Raw genomic sequence first — 10775 nt, forward strand, 5'->3', positions numbered from 1 at the left:
CTGAAACAAAATATAAAACACTCAAGTAATCAGAAGATAAGAAAGAGGTTCAATGTACAAAAGTTACATTGGTTACCGAGTGTACTTCCTGATAAGATTTTGTCAGCTGCTTGTTCTAATTATTTGTACTTCCTGTTTAGTATTGGAAACAAAAAAAATTTCACACTTTATACTTTATATTTTATAAACTACAAATATTAGGCCTCTAACTAAAATTTCTGGCACTGAGCTTACAGTGATGAACAAAAATTCAAGAAATATATTACCAAAATATTACTACATACAGCACATACAATTTAACTACCGTAGGTTACTGTAAGTTATTCAAGAATATTTTATTTCAAACATTTTGAGTGTTTTAACCTTCAAAATGCCTAGCCTACTAGGATTGTTAAACAAAAAGTTATTTTACAATTGAATGGTACTTAATGGTAATGCCAAAACTACTGTATACCATCTTTACACTTTTATTTGTAAAATTAGAAGGTTCCTGTATATAACTTACTTTGTTATTTAATACAAGTTCTTACAATTCTTACAAGTCTCTTGAATATTTCGTGGTATTTAACTATTTCTCCTGCTCATAATTCATAAATGAGCCACGCCATTCCATCTGTTGACCGATATGGCTCATTCATGGAATAAGTTAATCAATAAAAAAACCAACAGTAACTTAGCCTATGTAGGCTACAGGGTGCCGGTAAGTAAACAGCCAAACTCCAGTAAATTACAAAAAGTATGAGTTAAAAATTAAAAGAAAATCTAGAATTAATTTTTTTCAAAATCCCTTTCTTAACCAGATACCTATCTGCCATTTTGTTCTTTAAGTTAGCAAATTACCCTGTAGGGAAGTAGCTACCGTAAGTGACATGGTAAGTTAAGACCTAGACCTGGGACCTACATAATTTTTCAATGTCTCTAGAGGCCAAAAATACAATTCTTACAAATTGTTATACATAATATGTACACAATTTATTATATACACCGGTACGTCCGTGAACGTGATAGCTTGAAAAAAATTTGTCTTGAAGGTGTAGGGCGGGATGAACTTGAATGAGTTTACAAACCAGCTTGATCGGACCATGGGAACGTGTAAGTTATTAAGAACTTATTAAGTTTAGTCAGAGATTTATTCAATTACCAAAGAAATATTGGTTTTTGAATTCAAAAAAATATGTTTTAGGAGAACACACCACTAACTAGGTATTTCTACCGGTAACGTACAGAAAACACATTTTAACCACACATCGTTAAACCAAACCCCAAATTTGTCTGCCGTGGTTCAGGTAGTTGGCTCGGCTTAGCCTACAAAGTGTAATGTAGCAGACGACACGTATCTCATACCGCAATAAAGATAAAGTTCAGAAAACCATTGTCCATTATTTTAAGATATAGATTTTGCGAGACTGTAAGTAAGTAGCCTTTATATATTTTTAAATGTCTACACACAATCTGCCACACTGAAAAATTATAGATTTTGTGTATGGAGTTAGAGATAGCCTATTTGAACAGAAAAAAAGTTCCAACCATTGATTAACAAAAAAAGGTTATCTGAAGTGGCCTCGCCTCCTTTATTTTGGTTGGTCAAAGTTTTACTGTAATATATTTGGCTGTTAATGAGAACCCCTTATTACTTTTGAATTTTCCAAAAAAATTATTTTAAACACACCTTGTAAACTTTCTTTGCTACTCTCTTCAAGCTGTCCTCAATTCTCTTAGTAGCGTTTTGCAGAGCCGAATCGTTCACCTCGACCAATGTAACCTTATTACCAGCCTGGGCTGCAACCTACGAGAGAAGCAGGAAACTTATTAGGGTAGATTAAACGTTAAAGTAAAGATGGTACTTAAAATAACGTGTGATATACACTGAAAGTAAAACAATAAATTATATTTTTTAATATCTCAATTTTGTACTGCTTTACATTTAAACTGTGTTTAGGCCTACCATTTCAACTCCAAAGATGATCAAAACATTTAACTATGCATATTTCAACTACCGTATGCTTGTCATCAAAAACATAAACTTAATGATTTTGACAAAACATATTTATACTGTCATAACCACTGTTTCTCTTGTTAGTTTATTTGAGTATACCAGCTTTTTGAGTCTGTAATTAAAACTATTTATTTGTAGCTTACAACAAACCTTAAAAATTATGTATATAAACCTAAATACCACCGTCGCAGCAAACCTGCCGACTAAGCGAATTTTCATTAGTCTGATTTGATTTTCAATAAAATATATTTAAATATCGTTAGGTTTAACAAGTAGGCCTACCTAGGTTTGCTGCTACACAAGGAAACTAATAAAGTAAGTTTTTTAGTAAAATATTAATAGCTTAGTATAAAATAAATAAATTAGCCAAGTTTGATCCATATATATCAATAAACAAGCAAACTACACCATTTTACAATATTCTCCATAAGAATAACATGGGAATTTTAAATAGGCCTATACAATTTTTTGAATTTTCTTTGTTAGGCCTACCAATAACCGTACAAAAATACTTCAATATACTAAGTTTAAATTATTTGTTTTTTTGAGCTCTTTAAAAAGGTCTAGAGAGAAATGGGGAATTTTGTGTTTTGAGGGTCAAAAATTAGAAAAACCATTTTTTACCGAATAAAATCACCCGTAAAACCCCGTTCCCATTGTCCGATCATGCTGGTTTGCGAACTCATTCAAGTTTAGCCTGCCTTACACCTTCAAACCAAATTGAATCAAAATCGGACAAAAAATATTCATGTTATCGCGTTCATGGATATATATAATATACATATGTAAAAATTTGAACGAATGATGTTTTTGGTCTCTGGGGACATTTAACATGAAAAAGTAAAACGGTCCCGGGCCTAGGTCTTACCAAGCCACCTACTATAATAGGTTCCCTAGGGAAATTCGCTAAAAGATGCATATAAAATTTAATTCGTTGATTAACCAAATCCGATTTGTTTTAACAGGTTGCAAAAGCAAATTAACTGTCAAACTTGAACCTCCAAGTGAAATATAAAATTTAAAAAATTACAATCTGTCATACGTAAATTCCTATTTAGAGTATATAGGTATATAGCCTAGTATACAAATATTTATTGAATTAACAAATTATACAAGAATTTATCTATTAGAATTAGGCGTACTATAGCTATAATTTGAATAGTAAAAATAATACTACTTTGATAGCAGACTATATCAGCAAAAATAACAAAAAAAAGTACATAAAACAACAAGCATGAAGACCATGCTGTCGTAAATTATTTTAATATGATACAGTTGTTTAATGAGATGAGCCTTAGGCTTAGAACTTATCTGCACAGGAAAACATATGAATACTATTAAATGGTTGAACATAATTTTACACAATTCACTATGTTTGTGGAACAATAGATTTTTTAAACTAATTAAATACCTGAGCAATCCCCGAGCCCATTAACCCTCCTCCAATCACTGTCACATGGTTTATTGAAGCCGAAACACTCGTTGACTTGGAAAATCCTCTCACAAACACGGAAAATGGAAGAGACATTTTAACAAATGATGAGTTTTAGAATCCGGCAATATCACTGAAACAAAATATAAAACACTCAAGTAATCAGAAGATAAGAAAGAGGTTCAATGTACAAAAGTTACATTGGTTACCGAGTGTACTTCCTGATAAGATTTTGTCAGCTGCTTGTTCTAATTATTTGTACTTCCTGTTTAGTATTGGAAACAAAAAAAATTTCACACTTTATACTTTATATTTTATAAACTACAAATATTAGGCCTCTAACTAAAATTTCTGGCACTGAGCTTACAGTGATGAACAAAAATTCAAGAAATATATTACCAAAATATTACTACATACAGCACATACAATTTAACTACCGTAGGTTACTGTAAGTTATTCAAGAATATTTTATTTCAAACATTTTGAGTGTTTTAACCTTCAAAATGCCTAGCCTACTAGGATTGTTAAACAAAAAGTTATTTTACAATTGAATGGTACTTAATGGTAATGCCAAAACTACTGTATACCATCTTTACACTTTTATTTGTAAAATTAGAAGGTTCCTGTATATAACTTACTTTGTTATTTAATACAAGTTCTTACAATTCTTACAAGTCTCTTGAATATTTCGTGGTATTTAACTATTTCTCCTGCTCATAATTCATAAATGAGCCACGCCATTCCATCTGTTGACCGATATGGCTCATTCATGGAATAAGTTAATCAATAAAAAAACCAACAGTAACTTAGCCTATGTAGGCTACAGGGTGCCGGTAAGTAAACAGCCAAACTCCAGTAAATTACAAAAAGTATGAGTTAAAAATTAAAAGAAAATCTAGAATTAATTTTTTTCAAAATCCCTTTCTTAACCAGATACCTATCTGCCATTTTGTTCTTTAAGTTAGCAAATTACCCTGTAGGGAAGTAGCTACCGTAAGTGACATGGTAAGTTAAGACCTAGACCTGGGACCTACATAATTTTTCAATGTCTCTAGAGGCCAAAAATACAATTCTTACAAATTGTTATACATAATATGTACACAATTTATTATATACACCGGTACGTCCGTGAACGTGATAGCTTGAAAAAAATTTGTCTTGAAGGTGTAGGGCGGGATGAACTTGAATGAGTTTACAAACCAGCTTGATCGGACCATGGGAACGTGGTTTTATGGGGTAAAAAAGGATTTTTCTCAATTTTGACCGCAAAACATAAATTCCTCAATATGTTAACCATTTTAAAGTGATTAAAAAATAAATAATTTAGTATATTGAAGTGTTTTTTTATGGTTATGTCTATTGGTTACGGAAAACTTTCAAAAAATTGCCAAATTTAAAATTCCTAGGTAGGTATATTATTTTTATGGGATATCGAGTAAACCGTTGTAGTTTCCTTGTTTATGGATATATTTTGATCAAACTTGGCAAATTTATTTTTATTTAAAATAGGCTACTAAGCTAAATAGGCTATGCCTATTAATATTTCTCTAAACAACACACTATTACCCTCCCTGTATCAGTGAACCTAGGTAGGCCTACTTGTTAAACCTAATGTTGTTTCGATATATTTAATTGAAAATTCAATCAGACTAGCCTATTGGAAATTTGCTTTGTCTGTAGGTTTGCTGTGGTGGGGGTATATTACATGCTATCTTTGAACTGTTCCAGTAATGTTTATGAAAGTTGGGTATGAATTAGGCCTATTTTAATGTCACAGTTTTGTCAGTTAGTTTCTCCGTCACTTGGAGGCGTAGGGGTTGGCGATCCCATTGCTCGGTGGCTAGCCATTGCACACAGCCTCCCTACTCTTCAACTGAGCAGGGTCTGTCTGTTCACTCCAAGTTTTTCTTCTTCTTCCCAAGCATGAACCAACTGTCTTTCATATCTTTCTATCTCTGCTCGATTCTTCTTCCAACTTCTGCGCCCTCCTTTTCCTTCTTTTGTTATAGAACAAACCCAGGTGTTAGGTGGACCGTGCTGAGGGGAGGATGGCACCAGGCCTCTTTTGTAGGTATGGTGGTCCCGTTACCTGCAGGATACCAGGCGCCCTTCTGTAGTAAGCAGCCTTGCCTGGGCATGTAGGGGCTTTGTCCAGGTCGACTTCAGATCCCTGGCGAAAAACACATGGGAACGCGGGCTAGTACCGCAAGTCATGGAAAGGCAGGTAAAATGCCCTGACCTTTGAAGAACTACCCACCCAAAACCAGGAGAACCTGGGTGGAAAGGACGATCCTTGTAGAGTAGGGCAGAGCGGGGCAGGAACCCGCTGGTCACTTCTTAGAACAGGGCATGGAACTGTTAAAGAATGTTAACAGGTTTTCTAACTGACATTGAAAGCTCAGAGGTCATCTGGGAAAAAAAGAAAATCGTTCAGGAAAGTGACTGCCGATTCTATCAATCAGGGGAAGAAACACCCAGATTGGCTGAATGTGATGCGGTTGGGCAAAAGAGAGCCAAGAGCTTGGGATTGCACCAAGTAAGTTAAGTTAGCAGTTGGAGATTTTAAGCAGTTAGAACCCCACCTGACACTAAGCTTCAATATTATTCGTATCACTATCAGTTCTTCCTTCACTTTATTTACAGTAGGACTACCTAATGTTAAGTTACAGACAAGATTTTTTTTAAACATTATTTTATAAATTGTTCATTATTCATCTTGATGATCTTCACAAACAGTAACTTACCGGTACCTAACTTACTTAAAATATTAACACAATAAATAATTTAACCCTCCAAGTGTCCCTAGTTTAGGCCTTAATGTCCACCTATTTTTGGCGCATTTGCAAGGTTTTATTAAAACGGATCTGAGAAGCTTAAAACAATGTTAATTCTAATGTTCTATATACCATTTTGTTTGGAAAATCATGGGCTTCAATATTATATATAAAACATAAGGAACATTTTAAAAAAACAAAAATTTTTAGGTAAAAAAAATATAATTTCAAAAATTTTCAAAAAAAAAATAAGTTCGCGCTCAATGAAATTGTATAAATTATAGGCCTATAAATATTTGAAAATAGCCACTTTGTTCTAAATTTTATGAGGATTACAAATATATAATAATATAAGGAAGTAGATTTGCAAATAAATAAGTTATGGGCAAAAAACTGATTTCAGTACATAGCGTTTAGCTAAGAATGCATAGCCTAACCATAGCTAGGAATCTGGATGATAATTTACATCAATATCACTACCTACTTCTTCAGGATCATCAACCAGCACTTCAAAACCACTTAAATCTTCTTATAATGCACCACGTATATCACTACTTTTGATTTTTAACATTAAAACAATGATAAACGTAATAAAACACATCAGTCATCGGTCCGGGGGAACCTAGCTGTTTACAAATACACGCAGCTGTCTGCTACAATATTTTCGGAACTAAAATGAATAGCGCTTAGAGACAGACCTCTGGAGAAAGCTTAGAATATTACGGAAAGAACGATACCTAACTCGATCCAGTTCAATCCGATTCAGTCAGTCATAGAGCCTTCGCCGTAAACGATGTCTGCGTGTCGAAAAATCGACAAGTAACACTACACAAAGTGTGCTGCTTGTCGAATTTTCGTCAAGTAACACTGGGAGGGTTAAATAGCCTAACAAAAACACTATTTATTTTAGTCTGAACAATCCCACAATAGGACGCCGGCAGAGCGACCGACGGTCCTGCGTCGGATGAGTGTAGGCCTAGCTTGTAGGCTAGGTCTTTTTATTAATTATATTTTACCTAACGATGGTCTGTACATTTAACTTGCAAGTTAAGCTTTATGTAGGCCTAGGCCTAGACCCAATGTTTTCAGCAATAACAATTTCGAATACATAGTTCTCAGTGGAGGTTTGGTTACCGTTAGTTTGGGAGTTAGTTGGCCTTAAGGTACTAACTTAAGAGTGAAATCATAGTTAGCAGATCGCCTGGGGTTTGATGAAATATGCCGTTGATAGAGGTAATACCATTCCTAGGCTTAAGTTGGGCCTGGTACAGTGTCTTAACTGGGCTCAGAGGCTATCTCATATTTACTAATCGAATCAATAGTTTCAATCGATAAGTAGCCCAATATTCCTTAACCCTCTATCTGGCGCTGGTCGATTTTCGACCACTAAAACGTGAGTTCTCAGTGGCGCTGGTCGATTATAGACCAAGATGACATGGGTCGGGTTTTTCTATTATTAAAATATGAAAACAGTTTTAAAACGCAATAAATCGTATATCATTAAAAAGATGAGATTCTGAGGATTCATTTTCATGCATAAAACATTATTGAGTGAGTATTATGTAGCGAGAAACGGTAGTTTGAAAAACTAGAGAGTTCAAAATAGATTTTGGCGGTGGAAAGTTTTGGTCACCTGACTACGAAAACAGCTGTTTTTGGTGATTGTCAATTTAATTGTACACAATACCTATTTGTACATATTCTTAAACTACAATAAATTCCCTACAATTCCCTGTGAATCTATAAGGTTGATTGTAAAAATTTTATTTGTTTTTAAAAATGTCATAAATATTATGTTTTTGTAAAAAAATCTTCAAAATTTTACATTCCGACGTAAATTTCTCCGACATTTTAGAATTCAACTAAATATAACTATATATTTTCAGAAAGATCTTTTTATTACCTATTGTACAGTATCATTTCATTTTTTGTTGATGCATTCTATTATTTCCTACGTGACAAAAAGAAATTTGGTAGTTTTTCAAAAAAGAAAATATGTATAAAGAATTAATTTTTTTATAATTTTATTTTTATGAGTATTTAAAAAACATTGATATTTCGACGTAAGGAATCATATTTCACACAAACTTTACATTTAGATAAAATGTATAAAAGATTATTCTGTGGTTTTCTTGTGGGTTGTTTTTGAAATTTCTAATTTGCATAATCCAAAAATTTGCAAACCTTTTGCTACTACGCCTTAACGCATTGCTAGGAAAAGAATATTTTTATATTATTACTAGCTGACCCGGCGAACTTCGTATCGCCTAAGTTATAGGTTTCCCCTAAGACAGACCGATGGAAAGAAAGTACCGCTACGTTTAATTTTCAAGATGATCTCGTTCGCATCGCTCAATCACGTCCTGGTTGAAGTTCGTTCGCTACGCTCACTCACCTTTGGGTTGGAGCTCGTTCGCTACGCTCACTCACCTTTAGGTTGGAGCTCGTTCGCTGCGCTCACTTGCCTTCAGGTTAGCTCGTTCGCTACGCTAACTCGCCTCCAGGTTGAAGTTCGTTCGCTACGCTCACTCACCTTTGGGTTGGAGCTCGTTCGCTACGCTCACTCACCTTTAGGTTGGAGCTCGTTCGCTGCGCTCACTTGCCTTCAGGTTAGCTCGTTCGCTACGCTAACTCGCCTCCAGGTTGTAGTTCGTTCGCTACGCTCACTCACCTTTGGGTTGGAGCTCGTTCGCTACGCTCACTCACCTTTAGGTTGGAGCTCGTTCGCTGAGCTCACTTGCCTTCAGGTTAGCTCGTTCGCTACGCTAACTCGCCTCCAGGTTGAAGTTCGTTCGCTACGCTCACTCACCTTTGGGTTGGAGCTCGTTCGCTGCGCTCACTTGCCTTCAGGTTAGCTCGTTCGCTACGCTAACTCACCTCCAGGTTTAAGTTCGTTCGCTACGCTCACTTACCTTTTGGTTGCAAATTAGCTGTTGTCATAAATGTAAAAGAAATAATAGTGCTGCAACCTGTTGGTAATCCTTGTAACTTTAATGGTATTGAACATCATAGAACAGAACCAACTTGTTTAATTGAAACAGCTGTTAAGATTCATTAATTCCATTTCTCATAAGGTTAACATGGGAAACTCCAGAGCCACTGGGGCGGAGCCCTTTTAAGAATTTCGAAACGGGAAATAGTTTACTTTCTATTCGCATACCTACAGAATATACACACCAAATTTCATAACGATCGGTGAAGTCGTTCCGGAGGAGTTTGCAGACAAACACTGTGACACGAGAATTTTATATATTAGATATTCTAAATTCATCACTGAAATAGAAAATATATATATGTGTGTACTTATATTCACAAATAAATGTTCTGTGGCAAAATATATGATACCACTACAAAAGCGCCAAAATATACCCGCCACTGGTGAATAAAATGACCGCCAGATCTAAGGTTAATTTATAGCCTCTATTCATTGAATTTGAATGGTGAGATTTGAACTCACCGGGCTTCTTGGACCAACCTCTAAAAGACTAGGCCTACTTTACTTTGTAAAAAAATAGACTAATAAAAACTTACCAATATCAAAGATAATATTGCAAAGTTAAGATTGTTGCCTATGTATCTCTTTTTACATCCACGTCCACCCCAATATCTTGAGCTATCGAAATTTAATCTACCGTACCGTACCTACACTTCTACAGAGACAGGTGACAGGTTAATTCATTAGGAGACAAGACGTGACGTGACGTAAGACGACGACGACAGAAACAGACATGATAAACAGGACTGGACTGGCACTGGAATGACTGGGACTGGAATGGGCTGGATCTGAACTGAACCAAAATAGGACGAGAAAGAGACTAGACCTAACTATTGCATTGATTAAATATTTTGTTACGTCAGTGGCATTTTTATTTAAGTCAAATTTAGATTTAAAACAAATCCATTAAAGTTTTGTGGATTAGTTGGGGATCGTAACCGTCTCTCCCGCACCGAAGTCCGAGACGCAATTTGTAACAGCAGTAAGGGCCATACTAACTGGGGGGATACTCTGTGGATTATATCGTTTTTTATTGCTAAAAATATTGAAGACGACATTTTGTTACGGCCAAAAACAATTTATTCCTAAATAAACTTTTTTTCAATAAAGGTTTATTTGAAAGTAGCTTCCAGACTAGGGACGGGAAATGTTATTGGGCCTAGGGCGCCCAAATGATAGATCCGGCCCTGTTCCACCCCCATGTTACAGTTGTCACCAGTTAAAAAAAAAATTAAATAAACAAATGAAGTGAGCCACCAACAGATTGTGCTGATGTGAGGTAACTTACTCTGATTTCTGTAGATATGATGATTTAAAGATATACTTAACATCTTTTATGTCACATCAACTATCTCAGTAAAAAATAAATTAACACATACTTTCTCCCATTAGCTTGCTATTAACCCTATGATGGGCGGTAGAAAGTTTAGTATTTTATGGGTAAAATCACAAAAGTTGCAATAACTTAACATTTTTCACAGCAATGTACTTTAGTACATCTTTAGTACATTTTTTAGCAGCGAGTACTTTAGGGTTTGCTGCTACGTGGGGATTAATAAAGGGGCAATAAAGCCTGTG

Source organism: Macrosteles quadrilineatus, unplaced genomic scaffold (assembly GCF_028750875.1).
Source record: "Macrosteles quadrilineatus isolate MER2022 unplaced genomic scaffold, UCM_ALF_1.0 Scaffold_3__2_contigs__length_128488019, whole genome shotgun sequence".
Taxonomy (NCBI): domain Eukaryota; kingdom Metazoa; phylum Arthropoda; class Insecta; order Hemiptera; family Cicadellidae; genus Macrosteles; species Macrosteles quadrilineatus.